This window comes from Orcinus orca, chromosome 4, assembly GCF_937001465.1.
Source record: "Orcinus orca chromosome 4, mOrcOrc1.1, whole genome shotgun sequence".
Classification (NCBI taxonomy): Eukaryota; Metazoa; Chordata; class Mammalia; order Artiodactyla; family Delphinidae; genus Orcinus; species Orcinus orca.
This window is the reverse complement of record NC_064562.1, coordinates 117326215-117339124: the sequence shown is the minus strand read 5'-3', so window position 1 is coordinate 117339124 and position 12910 is coordinate 117326215. Positions and strand designations below refer to the sequence as shown.

The following is a 12910-nucleotide window of genomic DNA, read 5'->3' as shown; positions in this document are numbered from 1 at the left end:
AGGCTGGCTGGACACGCCCCCCTCGCCCCCCACCCACTCCAGGGCTGACCGTCCCAGGTCCCTCACGATGCTGTGCTCTTGACAGGCTGGTCCCTCGGCTCTTCCTGAAAAACCACCCAAGTGGGCTCAAGTGTTTCCTTTTCTGGCAACCCCACCCCAGGCCTACGCGGGAAGAGTTATACCCCAACTATTCACCCCTTCATTGGAGTGGGGACCTTTATGAGGAGGGGCCCACATCCTTCATCTCTGGAATTTGTCAGGCCTGGTCCGTGGCAGCTGTACAACCAACATCGACTGGATTAAGATGAAACCCACTGGATAGAAGTGAAACTAATTAAAACAGGTCATAAATACACTCCTAGGTTGTATGTAATTAGCGAAAGTTGACTCCCCCTCCCCAAACTTCCACGTCCCAACTAACCCCCAGAACTTGGGAATGTGACTTTATTTGGGAAAAGGGTCTTTGCAGATGGAATTATCTGGGTGGGCCCTAAATCCAATGACAGTGTCCTTATAAGGGACACTCAGAGGAGAGACAGAGGTGAGGCCATGCGGATGGCGGCAGAGACTGGAGCCACAAGCCAAGAAGCACCTGCGCCTTTGGAGGGAGCTTGGCCCTGCTGACACCTTGACTTTGGACTCCTGGTCTCTGAAACTGTGAGAGTACAAATTCTGGTTGTTTTAAGCCACCCGCTTTGTGGTACTTTGTTATGGCAGCCCCAGGAAAACTAATACAAGTGTGGTAGAAAGAACACGAGATATCTGGATTCAGAAAACACCTGCTCTGCCTCTTGATGTCTTGGCCAGATTCCTTAAGCGCTGTAAGTCTTAGTTTCCCTGTGTATTAAATGAGGATCCTAACTCCTATTTCTGACAGTCATTCCAATGAGTAAATTCATGGAACTTCTTGGTCAGCCATGACATGTAATCACTATTCAACAAAGGTTCAATGGGTTTTCTTTTTTTAATTTATTTATTTTTGGCCGCGTTGGGTCTTCATTGCGGTGCGCGGGCTTCTCATTGCGGTGGCTTCTCCTGTTGCGGAGCCCGGGCTGTAAGCCTGCGGGCCTCAGTAGTTGTGGCTCGCGGGTTCTAGAGTGCAGGCTCACTAATTGTGATGCACAGGATTAGTTGCCCCATGGCATGTGGGATCTTCCCAGACCAGGGCTCGAACCCGTGTCCCCTGCATTGGCAGGCAGATTCTTAACCACTACGCCACCAGGGAAGCCCGTTCAATGGGTTTTTATTGTGGACTGGCTCCAATACTGGGCTCTGAAGATTCTAGGTGAAGAAGTGACCTTGCCTTTCAGGAATTCACAGCCTGGAGAAGGAGGCAGAATGCCAAAGAAATCATTACAGTGTAAGAGCAGGTGAGAGCTGGGATGGGGATGGGGGGCATAAGAGATTGTGGGGGCAGAGGAGGGAAATTCCAACTCACTCGGGGACAGTCAGAGAAAAGATCAGAGAGGAGGTGGTAACTGATTTGGGTTTTGAAGGATGTGTAGGAGTTTACTAGGAGGAAATGAAAAAGAAGTGGATTTTGGGTAGAGGGAAGAGCATGAGCAAAGGCACAGAGGAATGGAAGAGCATGGCTTATGGTTGGAGGCAAGAAGGGTGAGGCTGGGGAGACAGGTGAGCTGACTGGGAAGCACCTGGTCTTCCAACTTGGGCCTGGATTTATCCTGTCATCAGTGGGGAGCTATTGAAGGGTCTGTGGCACGGGAGTGAGACGACCGGGTTTGTGTTTTGGAAAAATCACTCTGCCTGCGGGGTGGAGGATGGAGGGAAGTGATGGGGCAGGCCAGGAGACCAGTGGGGAAGGGAGGTGGGGGCCGGTGTGGCCATGGTACCTGCCCGAAACGCTTCAAAACCTCACATCCATCTATGCACTCCTCGTCTTGGGGGATAATTTTTAGGCTGTGACCTCCCACCCCCTACCCCAGGTCTCACCTCTGTCCCAGAGACAGTCCCCTTGCCAACTTGGGTTTTTTTTTCTCTTCCAGGGAGATGTAGTCTCCCTGAAGAGGTTCATTATCACAAGCACATCAAATCCTTTCTTTCTGCACAATTTTGTACACATTTGCGGTCCTGCTGGATATACAATTGTGTATCCTCTTTCACTTAGCACTGCATTCTTCCAAGTTAGTACAAACTCTGTAAACATTTTTCTATCAAGCTGATATGTCATTGTTTACTCAATCAATCCCCTATGGTTAGACATTTAAGCTATCTCCAATTTATTTTTTACCATGATTTTTTTTAAATGTTGTAATAACATCTTTGAACAAAATATTTGACCACTTCTCTGATTATTTCCTTAGGAGGGATGTTTAGAAGTTGAATCACTGAATGGAATGGCATGCGTCTTTTGGCAGCTCTCGGGAAACCCTATCACATTACTTTCCAAAAGGGGCCTTAAGCATTGTATGAAAGTGACTGTTTCAAAATCATTGCCAGCATTGACGATTACCATTTAAAAACAAAACCAAAAATCTTTCACTCATTTGAAGGACAAGAAATGGTATCCTGTGTCTGTTTGTATTTGTTTGACCACCGGAGGGATGAACACATTTCCAGGCTTGTTAACTAGCGACATGTCCTCCTGTGGGTGACATTCCACCCCCCCCAACCCCTGTTGCCTGTTCATACTCTTTGCTTCTGACCTCTTATAAACACAGCAGCAGCCTGGCAGCTCCCAACCACAGGCAGGGGCCAAAGGCCTGGAGGGGAAATTCTAGAAAGGACAATGAACCAAACCAGAGCAGAAGTCCCTGTTTTGTTAGGATGGAATTGCACAGCCGGCCCCATATGTGACAGAGCTCTGGGCACTGTGGGGACTGCCAGTGGCTCCCCCAGCCTCTCCTGTCTTCTTGTTCTGTGCTACAGCCTGGGGTCGAGAGCAGATGGTGGGCTTGTACTGGACTGAGGAGCATCCCCCAAAATTCCCATCTACCCGGATCCTCAGAATGTGACCTTATTTGCAAATAGGGTCTTTGCGATGTCATTAGTTAGGATGAGATGATGCTGAGTAGGATGGGCCCTAATCCCATATCTTATAAAAGGAGAAGAGACATAGACTCAGACACAGAGGAGAAGCCATGTGATGATGGAGGCGGGATTAGAGTGACACGGCCACAGCCAAGGAGCTACCGGAAGCTGGAAGAGACTCTGCAACACCTTGACCTCAGACTTCTGACCTCCAGGACTGTAAGAGAATACAGCTCTGTTGTTTCAAGCCAGCCAGTGGTGGTAATTTGTTCCAGCAGCTGCAGGAAAGTAACACAGGGCTTATGGTGGGACAAGGACAGCTGGCAGGGTGACAGGAGGGCCGTGGGCCAGCCAGGTCACTGAGCGGCACCAGCTCTGTGCTCTGCTCCGAGGCTGTGCCCAGGTGGATGGCTGGAGAGGTCCCAGCGTGGACGTCAGGGAGCTGGGCTCAGCCCTGCCACTCGGCGGTGACTAACTCTGGGCTGCTGACGGAGCCACTCCACTGCTCAGTTTCCTCTTCTATAAACTGAGGACACTCACAAGTCCACCGCAGGACTATTGTAAGGATTAGAGGCGATGATGAACTAAACAACACTGGCCTGACACACGCAGTTGCCCAGAAAATGTTATCCCTTTTCCTCCTTTGCTGCTGTAAGCCTTGGTCTTGGCATCAGACCGCCTGGGTTCAGACTCCAGCACTCCACATCCTCAGCTCCGTGACTTGGCAAGTCCCTAACTTCCTACGCCTCAGTTTCCTCATCTGTAAAAGGGGGCTATTACTAGATCAAACGAGGGGTTGCATGCAAAGCCCTTAGCATGTTCCCGGGCTCCCAGGAAGGGCTCCGCAGAAAGCAGCTGTCATTCATGCATCGGAAGGGCTATATGGTGAAGCACTATAGTCTGGTAACTCCTCTCTCCTCCGTGCTGGTCCAAGATCCAGCGGTATGGGCACCGTCGGGGAGCTGGTTAGTAAGGCAGACTCTGGCCCTCCCCGAGCTGCTGCTGAACCAGAATCTCATTTAACCAGCCCCTCTCCCCAGCCCCAGGGAGCTGCCTGCACAGCAAAGTTTGAGAAGCTTAACTGAAACGCAGTGTTTCCCAAACTTGCACCCCAGAAATGGGCTGTGACTGCACGTTCCCAGACCCTTATCCTGGACCAGGGGATTCCGACTCTTGCGGGGGCAGACCTGGGAAACACCTTGCAACTAACCTTTCCTGGTGATGGGGGGCCCCCACCTGAGCAGGTGGGGCTCTCCTGCGGGGGGAGCTGGACAGCCTGACTCGGGAAGGGGAGGCAGGCATTTGCTGAGCCCACTGGTCCTGGGGTTCCGTTCTCTGAAAATACCTTGCTAGCTGCTTGCCTACTTGCCTCCTTCCACTACAACGTAACCTCCAGGAGGTCTACATCCTGGTCACCAGGCTGGGTCTGCAGCGTCTGGCCACTTCAAATCTCTCTTTGGTTCTGCCATCACGTCGCCTCCTTCTTTTGTGTCAAATCCCCCTCCGTCTCCTTCTTATAAAGACCCTCGTGATGATGCTTAGGGCCCAGCCAGATAATACAGGATAACCTCCCCATCTCAAGATCCATGACTTTAATCACACCTGCAAAGTCCCTTCTGCTGTATAACGTGGCATTTACAGGGTCTGGGGGGTGAGGACCTGGACATCTTGGGGGCATGGCTGAGCTGGCCCCAGGGCCTCACGGAAGGCATCTGTGCAGGGGGGCCTTCTGGAAGCCAGGGCCCGACAGGGTGTTGTCAGCCGCTATCGGCTCCAGTGACTCGGGCAGCGGGGATGGGCAGGCTCCAAAGAAGGCACACAAGTGGGCACTGAATGACTGCAGGCCTGTGTCCGCCATGGCCAAGGTCATTTCACAGCTGAGAGTGAGCTCCAGCTCCACCGGCTACGGGAGACTGTCCTGCCTTCTCCGCAGCAGCCCTGACACATGTGCTGGGGGCGCCGGACACAGCTCCCAGGACGCAGAAGCCTGCAAGTGGGGAGAGGAACGGCGGGAGAGCCGGGGGTGGGCACGGCTCCGCACCCGAGAATTTGTAAATTAGATGTCAGATTGAAGCCTTGAGAGCCGACGGGACTGGCGCTCTAACAGCTGGATAATAGCACATAGAGCATCCTCCATGAGTGACTGGGGAAACTGCGGGATCTGCCAGGATCTCTTCTGGGGACCAGGCTGAAAGGGGCAGACACGAGAAAGCAAACGCTCTTCCGCTTCCATTGCCCTTCGCGGAGCCTCTTGTTCAATAAACTAGTTTCGCTGTCATCCTCCCTCCTGGGAGGGCTCAGGTGGCCTCGCTTTAAGAAAACCTGGTAGGACAACACCAAGCCCCACACAGGAGTGAGAAACCCTGAGGAATCTCCCTTTCCAGCCTGGGCTTCCACTACAAGCAAGCTGTGCTTTGAAAATCTGCTCTAACGAACGACAGCAGCAAGGGGACTGACCCTCACAACGTTTATCACAATGAGTCTCGTACACAGGAGGGTCTACTCGCGCCACCGGCAATGAACGTGCTGCTCAGACAGCTGGACCTTGGGCGAATGGGCCCGTTTCTAGAAGGCTCTTGGTATTTTGACCTAGAAGCTTGGGCCTCTGCTGGAGGTCTTTCTAGACCCCAACCAACCTTTTCACACTGCCTGTGTGCAAGATGTCGGGGAAGCAGAGACTAATTTCCTCTGCCTGCCACATTCTGGAGCCCACGTGTCCCGGCACATTCATATCCATCACCATGAACAGGGATGAACAGGGGCCACGCACGGAGCCAAGGGCAGCTGTAACAGTGGACGGTCTCAGCCCCTGCTCTACTGGGTGAGACAGGCACAGACCCAGGGAGCACGGTCCCTGATGGAGGGAAGGGCGCCAGGAATGATAACAGCACAGCTGCATACCTGGATCAGGTGAGCTTGTGAAGGACCATCCCACACCCGCTTTGTACCAGCCCCATGAGGTAGGTGTATCACGTACGAACGAGGAAACTGAAGCTGGGATGAACTTGCCTCTGACCACGAGAAAGGATGGACGTGACTGGGATATGGGCTTGAGTGGACAAGTGGTCACACCCATAACTGCTATACTGTCATAGGCAACTGTCCTCTGGGTAGGGATGGGGAAGGTTTATTGCAGGAGCTGAATTGTGGAGTAGGAGCTGAGGGGAAGCAGAGAGGAGGGGAGAAGGCCTGGATGCCTGGGCAGGAGGCGGCGGTGATGGTGTTGCCATGTGAGAGTATGGGTGGCCCATGGGTGGCCCATGAGCAGTTGAGAACTGCTGGGGTTGTCTGCGTGGAGGGAGCTGGGTGTGGGGAGCCAGGTGGAGCCCGGCATAGGTGTAGTGGAGTCTGAGTGACGAGCTTCTGCTTCCTGTTCAGTCACTTGCTACCATCTTGGACCTTGGGGGTGATGTGGGAACACCCTGTGTACATGCTGAGCCTCCTCTGATCCCCCATCCATCACCTCGACCAGCTGAGAGCCCAGGGCCCTGTTCCGAGACCTGAGCACTGTCTCGGCCACTACCACTGTCTCTGGCTGGCCCCAGGCCACCACCTCCATCCCTCAAGCCCTGAAAATCGCCAGGCCGGTGAGGGGAGCTGGTCCCTGATGGGTGCAGCTGGATTGGAGCCCAGCTTCCCTTGATCTTGTTTGTACAGGTGGGAGGTCTGTTTGGAAAGCTTGGGTTCCAGCAGTGTCTCCTCTGGGGGATTCACAGGAAACACAAGGAGGCCACTGGAGGGCTCCAGTCAACGGCAAGCAGAGGGGGCCTCTGGCTGCGACTGGCAGAGATTGGGACTTGGTCTTTGTATTCAGGGAGACTGAGCCCCAGAGCCTCATGGCAACCAAGGCTGGAAAATCAGGGTGGGAAAGAGAAAAAGGGTTCTAGATGAGTTTGGAGCAGGGCCGGACATTCGCTCCTCTGGCTTTGTAAGCAGTCAATTCCTTGTCTTTTCTGCTTGAGAGGTTTCTGTTTTCCTGACGGAACTGCCTAGGGTCTCGCGTATAATATATAATGAACAATGGTTTTGCCTTCCTGTCTCTTGAAACTGCTTTGTTGCTGTGATCCTCAGGGTGTCCCGTCTCCTGTGCATCCGTCACACCCACTTCAGATCCCGCCTTCTCTGGGGAGCCTCCCTCTGACCACCGCAGCCCATAGTGCTTGCTCCCTTCTGCCAACTCATTCATTCGTTCATTCATTCACTCATTCGTTCATGAGTGTCTACTGAGGGTCTGCTCTGTGCCAGAAAAGACAGGTCCTCCCCAGCACTAATCACTTCCATCCTACTCAAATCGACGATGCTGACTTTTACCGGCCCCTGGAAAACAGCGAAGATTTAGAAACCCCCTCACCCTTTTGTGCTCTTCAAAGACGGCTCACTGCAAAGTACCAACCTTCCCCAGGTGACTCGGTTGCAACTCACAGATCCGCCCCCCACCCCCAACATTTATTTACCTGTGACAAGGTCAGACCCTCCAAATTACCATCCTTTGCTCATGAAAGATTAGCTGAGGAATTCCCTGGTGGTCCAGTGGTTAGGACTCTGCACTTCCACTGCAGGGGGCACGGGTTTGATCCCCGGTCGGGGAACTAAGATCCCGCATGCCGCGTGGCATGGCCAAAAAAATAAAAAATAATTAGCTGAACTGTTTGTCCCCACTGACCAAGCTGGACAGGTCCATGTTTGGTCATCCGACTTCACCAAACCTTAGTGAAGCTTCTGCCCTCCCCCAAGGCTCCTGAGGTCTGGCTGCCCTTGGCCTGGGCCAGCATACTACACCCCTTAGCGGCCTCCCAAGGACGCTCGGCTGACGGCAGGAAAGACGTCCTCCGATGTACTGCCCATCACTCCACCTCCACCCCGTCCACCGGGCTCTTCATCGGCACGTCGGCACCTCCCTGTGGAGGAAGGGCCCTTCCCCTGCCTGGCCCTGGGAGGCTTGCTCAGCTCGTGATCCCAGCCTCTACCCTAATGTGACTGTCCCTCCCCACTCTTGCAAAGATCCTGTCTGGAAAAGTCTCTCCTTCCCTAAGTCCAGATTGGTTTGTTTGTTTTTTTATGTGCTTGTCTCCTTTTTTTTCAGTTGTAGTAAAAACACATGACGTAAAATTTACCACCTTCACCCTTTTTAAGTGTACGGTTCAGTTGTGTTCATCGTTATGCTACCTCAACCACCATCCATCTCCGGAACTTTTTCATCTTGCAAAACTGAAACGCTGTCCTCATTAAACCACTTCCCATCCTTCCCTCCCTCAGCCCCTGGTGACCACCATTCTACTTCCTGTCTCTATGAACTCGTCTCCTGTAAGTACCCATATTAGTGGAAGTCTACAGTATTTGTCCTTTCATGCTGGCTTATTTCACTGAGCATAATGTCCTCAAACGTCCATCCATGTTGTAGCACGTACCAGGGTTTCCTTCCTTTTTAGGGCTGAATAATATTCCATTGAATAGACAGAGTTAGACCACATTTTGTTGATTCATTCTTCTGTTGATGGACACTTGGGTTGTTTCCACCTCTTAACCCTTGTGAATAATGCTGCTATGAACGTGGATGTGCAACTATTTTGTCTACTTTCAATTCTTTTGGATATATACCCACAAGTGGGTTTGCTGGGTCTATTTTTAATTTTTTAAAAATTAATTTTAAAAATTTAAAACATTTTAATTTTTAAATTTAAATTAAAAAAATGTGAGGAGCCCCTGTGTTGTTTCTATAGTGGTTGCCCCATTTTACATTCCCACCCACACTGCACAAGGGTTTCCATTTTTTCACATCCTTACCAACATTTGTTATTTTCTTTTTTTTTTTTTGATAGTAGCTATCCTAATGATATAAGGTCAGATTTGTTTTCTACTTGACAAAATCGAGCAACTTACTATGCTCCAGGTGCCAGGGGATGCACTTGGGTGGCTGGAGGATGAGAAGATGAACACTGCACTGGGTGTCACTGCAAAGGTCTGTGCCCTGCAGAGGCCTCGGCGGGTGAGTGATGCTGTCAGGGGCTGTGAGGTGCCCCTACACGTCCACTCCAAGGAGGGCACGAAGTAGTGAGAGATGGACACTCGGACCAACCCAAAGACCCTCCAGACTGTGAGAATGAAAGCATAAAGGCTAAAGAAGCATGGTCTGGAGGCCCATGACACAGGTGATGGAATTCTAGACCATTCACTCTGAAGGGGCTTTGGGGATCATTTCATCCTTCCTCTTTGGTGCAGCTGGTCTGGTTGGCCCTGTTTGCCTGGAGCACAGGGTTGGGGGAACCCTGAAGTTGGTGTGAGCTTGGTGAGAAAATGCTGGGATCTGTCCACCAGTGCAGGTGCAGGCAGGCAAGCAGCTACAAACATGCTGGCATGGCCCCTGGCACACGCCTGGGAACAGGGCTCCTCCCCGCCGGCACCTGGCTGGCCCGGCCCTATGGTTTGGCCCGAGCCCACAGCCCTCGGATTCCCATACCAGCTCCTCCTCTGCAATGAAAACCATCACCAGCCCCTGCAAGAGGACTGTAAGATCTTCAAACCACAGAGCTGGAGGGAAACTCAGATTTTAGTCTGCCATTTCCCAAAGTGATGATTGCATAGAAATCAGTGGCTAAAAAATTAAAAATAAGAAAAAGTAAAAATGCCAGGTAACATTTATTTTTGAGCACTGCCTGGGTGTCAGGCACTGTGCTGGGCACCCTGGACCCAGCACTTCTCTTGAGGTGGCCAGCTTAGCCCATAAGAAATGCAGAGATTCCAATAACAGATTCCCTCTTTCCTTTGGCCACCAGGAATCTCATGGCTGAAGGCGGTTCTCACGTGCGTAAATTGGCAGGACTGTATGCATACTGAGAGTTTGCTAGGGCTACCATCACAAAGGACCACCACCAAGGAGCTTAACAGACATTTGCTACCTCAAAAGTCTGGAGGCTAGAGTCAAAGTCAAGGTGATGGCAGGACTATGGCCCATCTGAAGGTGCTAAGGAAGAATCTGGTCCAGATCTCTCTCCTAGTTTCTTGGTCGTGGCAGCAGAACTGTAATCATCACATGGCATTCTTCCTGTGTGTCTGTGTCCAAATTTCTCCTTTTATAAGGATACCAGTCATATTGGATTAGGGCCCACCCTACTCCAGGATGATCTAATTTAACTTGACTGATTGTATCTGAATGACCCCATTTCCAAATAGGATCATGTTCTGAGATCCTGGGGGTTAGGACTTCAGCATAAGAATTTTGGCAGGATGTGGCTGTCTTCTTGCTATGTCCTTACATGGCCTTTCCATGGAGAGAGAAATCTCTGGTGTCTCTTCTCATGAAGATACTAATCCTATTGGATCAGGGCCCCTCCCTGGTGACCTTACTTCACCTTAATCATCTCATTAGAGGCCCCATCCCCCAATACAGCCATACTGGGGGCCAGGGCTTCACCATATGAATTGGGGAGGGGGACAGGAACATTCAGTCCATAACACCCCTGAACAGTGTACATTGTATGTTATATACACACCCCCGTTTCACCTTACCCCTGCCTCTGTGTCCTCTTTGTCTCAGTCTCCTTGTATACTTTAGAAATATAAAAGTTTATTTATATTTCTATAATCTTCTTGGAGTAAAGCAAGTCTTAATAAAGAACAAAATAATGGAACCGTGCAGGGGCCGGGTGGCAGGAAATGCGGTGACACTCCCAGCAGTAACCCCAAGGGTTACTGGAGTCCCCAGGGGGCCTCATGGAGCCTCCTCGGGGTCACGGCTGGTGGGCAATAGGGATGAGGGGCCATGCACACAAGCCTCTGGCCCCATCCTCTGTGAATCGGTTTCTTCTGCTCTGTGGGCTGGGCTTTCACCTGCCATGTGACGGATGAAAGATCCTATGGCCAGGACTGCTTGGGAAACCCTGAGGCCAAACCAGCCCCAACAGGTCAGCTGGCAGGAAGCAGACTCTATTCTCAAAGCCGATGGCCCATTCTCTCTTTTTTCCTACAGTTGAAGGGTCAAGCTGTCTACAGCCAAGGGCCCCGATAAAATCACTTGGTAATTGGAGAATCTCAGGGACCAAAAGTAAAATGACCAAGTTCCTTTAGCAGTCAGACTTGTCTGTCACTGGCCTTGCTGCTGTGGTCTCTCAGAATCATAGGCAGATTCATGAACTGGGTAACTCAGCACACTTCTGGTGGCAGCCCCTGGGGGCACGGGCACAGCTGCCTCCACCAGGTCACCCAGCAGGATTCCTGGCCATCCCTCCATGCCATGGACTCCAGCCCGTCCTGTTTCTTGCGCTACGTTACAGGCTGAATTATGATCTGCCCCCCACCAAATTCATATGTTGAAGTCCTAACTTCTAGGACCTCAGAATGTGACTGTATTTGGATAGAGTCTTTAAAGAGGTCATTAAGGTAAAATGAGGTCATATGGGTGGGCCCTGATCCAATAGGACTGGTGTCCTTAGGAGAAGAGATTAGGAGACAGACACACACAGGGGGCGACCTTGTGATGACACAGGGAAAAGACGGCCATCTACAAGCCAAGGAGACGGGCCTCAGAAGGAACCAACCCTACCAAGACCTTGATCTCAGCCTTCCAGCCTCCAGAACTGGAAGAAAATTAATTTCTGTTGTTTCAGCTGCCCAGTCTGTGGTACTTTGTTTTGGCAGCCCAGGCAAACTAATATGCTCTATGTTTGGAAATCTACCAAATACAGGCATAAATTAAACAACAAACAGGAGAAAATTTGGTCTATTCTGGATCAACCTTCACTTTCAGAAGTCTGTTAGAAATAATTTTCAAAAAAAAAAAAGAGGAAAAAATCATGCCTCTCACATAGATATAAAAATGAATATGTGTTGTAGATTTTATTTAACATGTTAATCAGGGAGGGAACTGGGCAGATGTTCTAGCTGGTTCAACAGAGACTCCAAAGAACCGACACATTTTCAGGTCAGGAATATTGAAATGATATGAAATGGAGGCAGGGCTGTTTTTTTACAGCAGGGGAGAAGCCAGCTGAACCTCTGCTGGACAGGACAGGGTCTGCCTGTCCGTAGACAAGAATTATTTTGCATTGCTATTGGCCCCAGGCTGAATCACGTTTATGCTTTTGCATTATGTATGTTTAAAGGGTACTGCTTGGAAAATTATTCAGTTTGTTTCTCTTTTGCTTCTGAGAACTTCCTCCACGATGATCAAAAACATCTATCTGCCTTGGGTGGAGGTGGGGTCAGGAAGATCACAGAGGAAGCAGAGAGAAAGCTCCAGGTACGATTCTGATGTTGGCATGCAGAACAAATACTGCAGCAAGACAACAGATTGGAGAGCCAGGGTTCTGTGAGAGAGACAGGGTTTTCACAATTCCTTTCTCTCCTCTGTCAGCACATCATGGGCCAGGCCCAGCTGGTTTAGAGGGTTCTCAGGAGATGGTGAGACCCGCTCTGGGGCGCAGGACACAGGATACTTTTGTCCTGAAGCCAGAGGGAGGAGAGCAGACCCATCCTGATTCAGGCATCCTGTGGGTGAACTCACTGAGGTCACCCCTTAGGAGCCTGGGAAGCCCCGGTCCCCACTTCCTGATCACCTCTGGGGTCCCTTCTTATAAGGACGTGGTTCTATGGGATCGGGTCCCAGCCTTACGGCCTCACTTTTTGGGGAGGGAGACACAATTCAGTCCTTAACAACCGCTACCTAGTTCTAGAATCTTTTCATCAACGCAAGTGGGAACCCCAAACTCATGAGCCGTCACTTCCCATCCCCCCCTCCCCCAGCCCCTGGCACCTGCTCATCTGCTTTCTTTCTCTATGGACTTGCCTATTCTGGGCATTTCATATAAATGGAATCATGCATCACATGTGAACTTCTATGTCTGGCTTCCTTTACTTAGCATCGGGTTTTCACGGGTCACTGTGAGTTGGAGCTATTTTTGAAGCCCATTCGTACAGAGGAGACATG

At 50.9% G+C, this 12910-nt stretch overlaps 1 non-coding gene across 1 annotated transcript; it reads left to right on the top strand.

Moving 5' to 3' along the window:
• The first annotated feature begins 7504 nt into the window (after positions 1-7504).
• On the top strand, positions 7505-7577 carry TRNAG-UCC (transfer RNA glycine (anticodon UCC)). The gene has a single exon. It is a non-coding gene; the product is annotated as a tRNA-Gly (tRNA).
• Positions 7578-12910: the final 5333 nt, after the last annotated feature.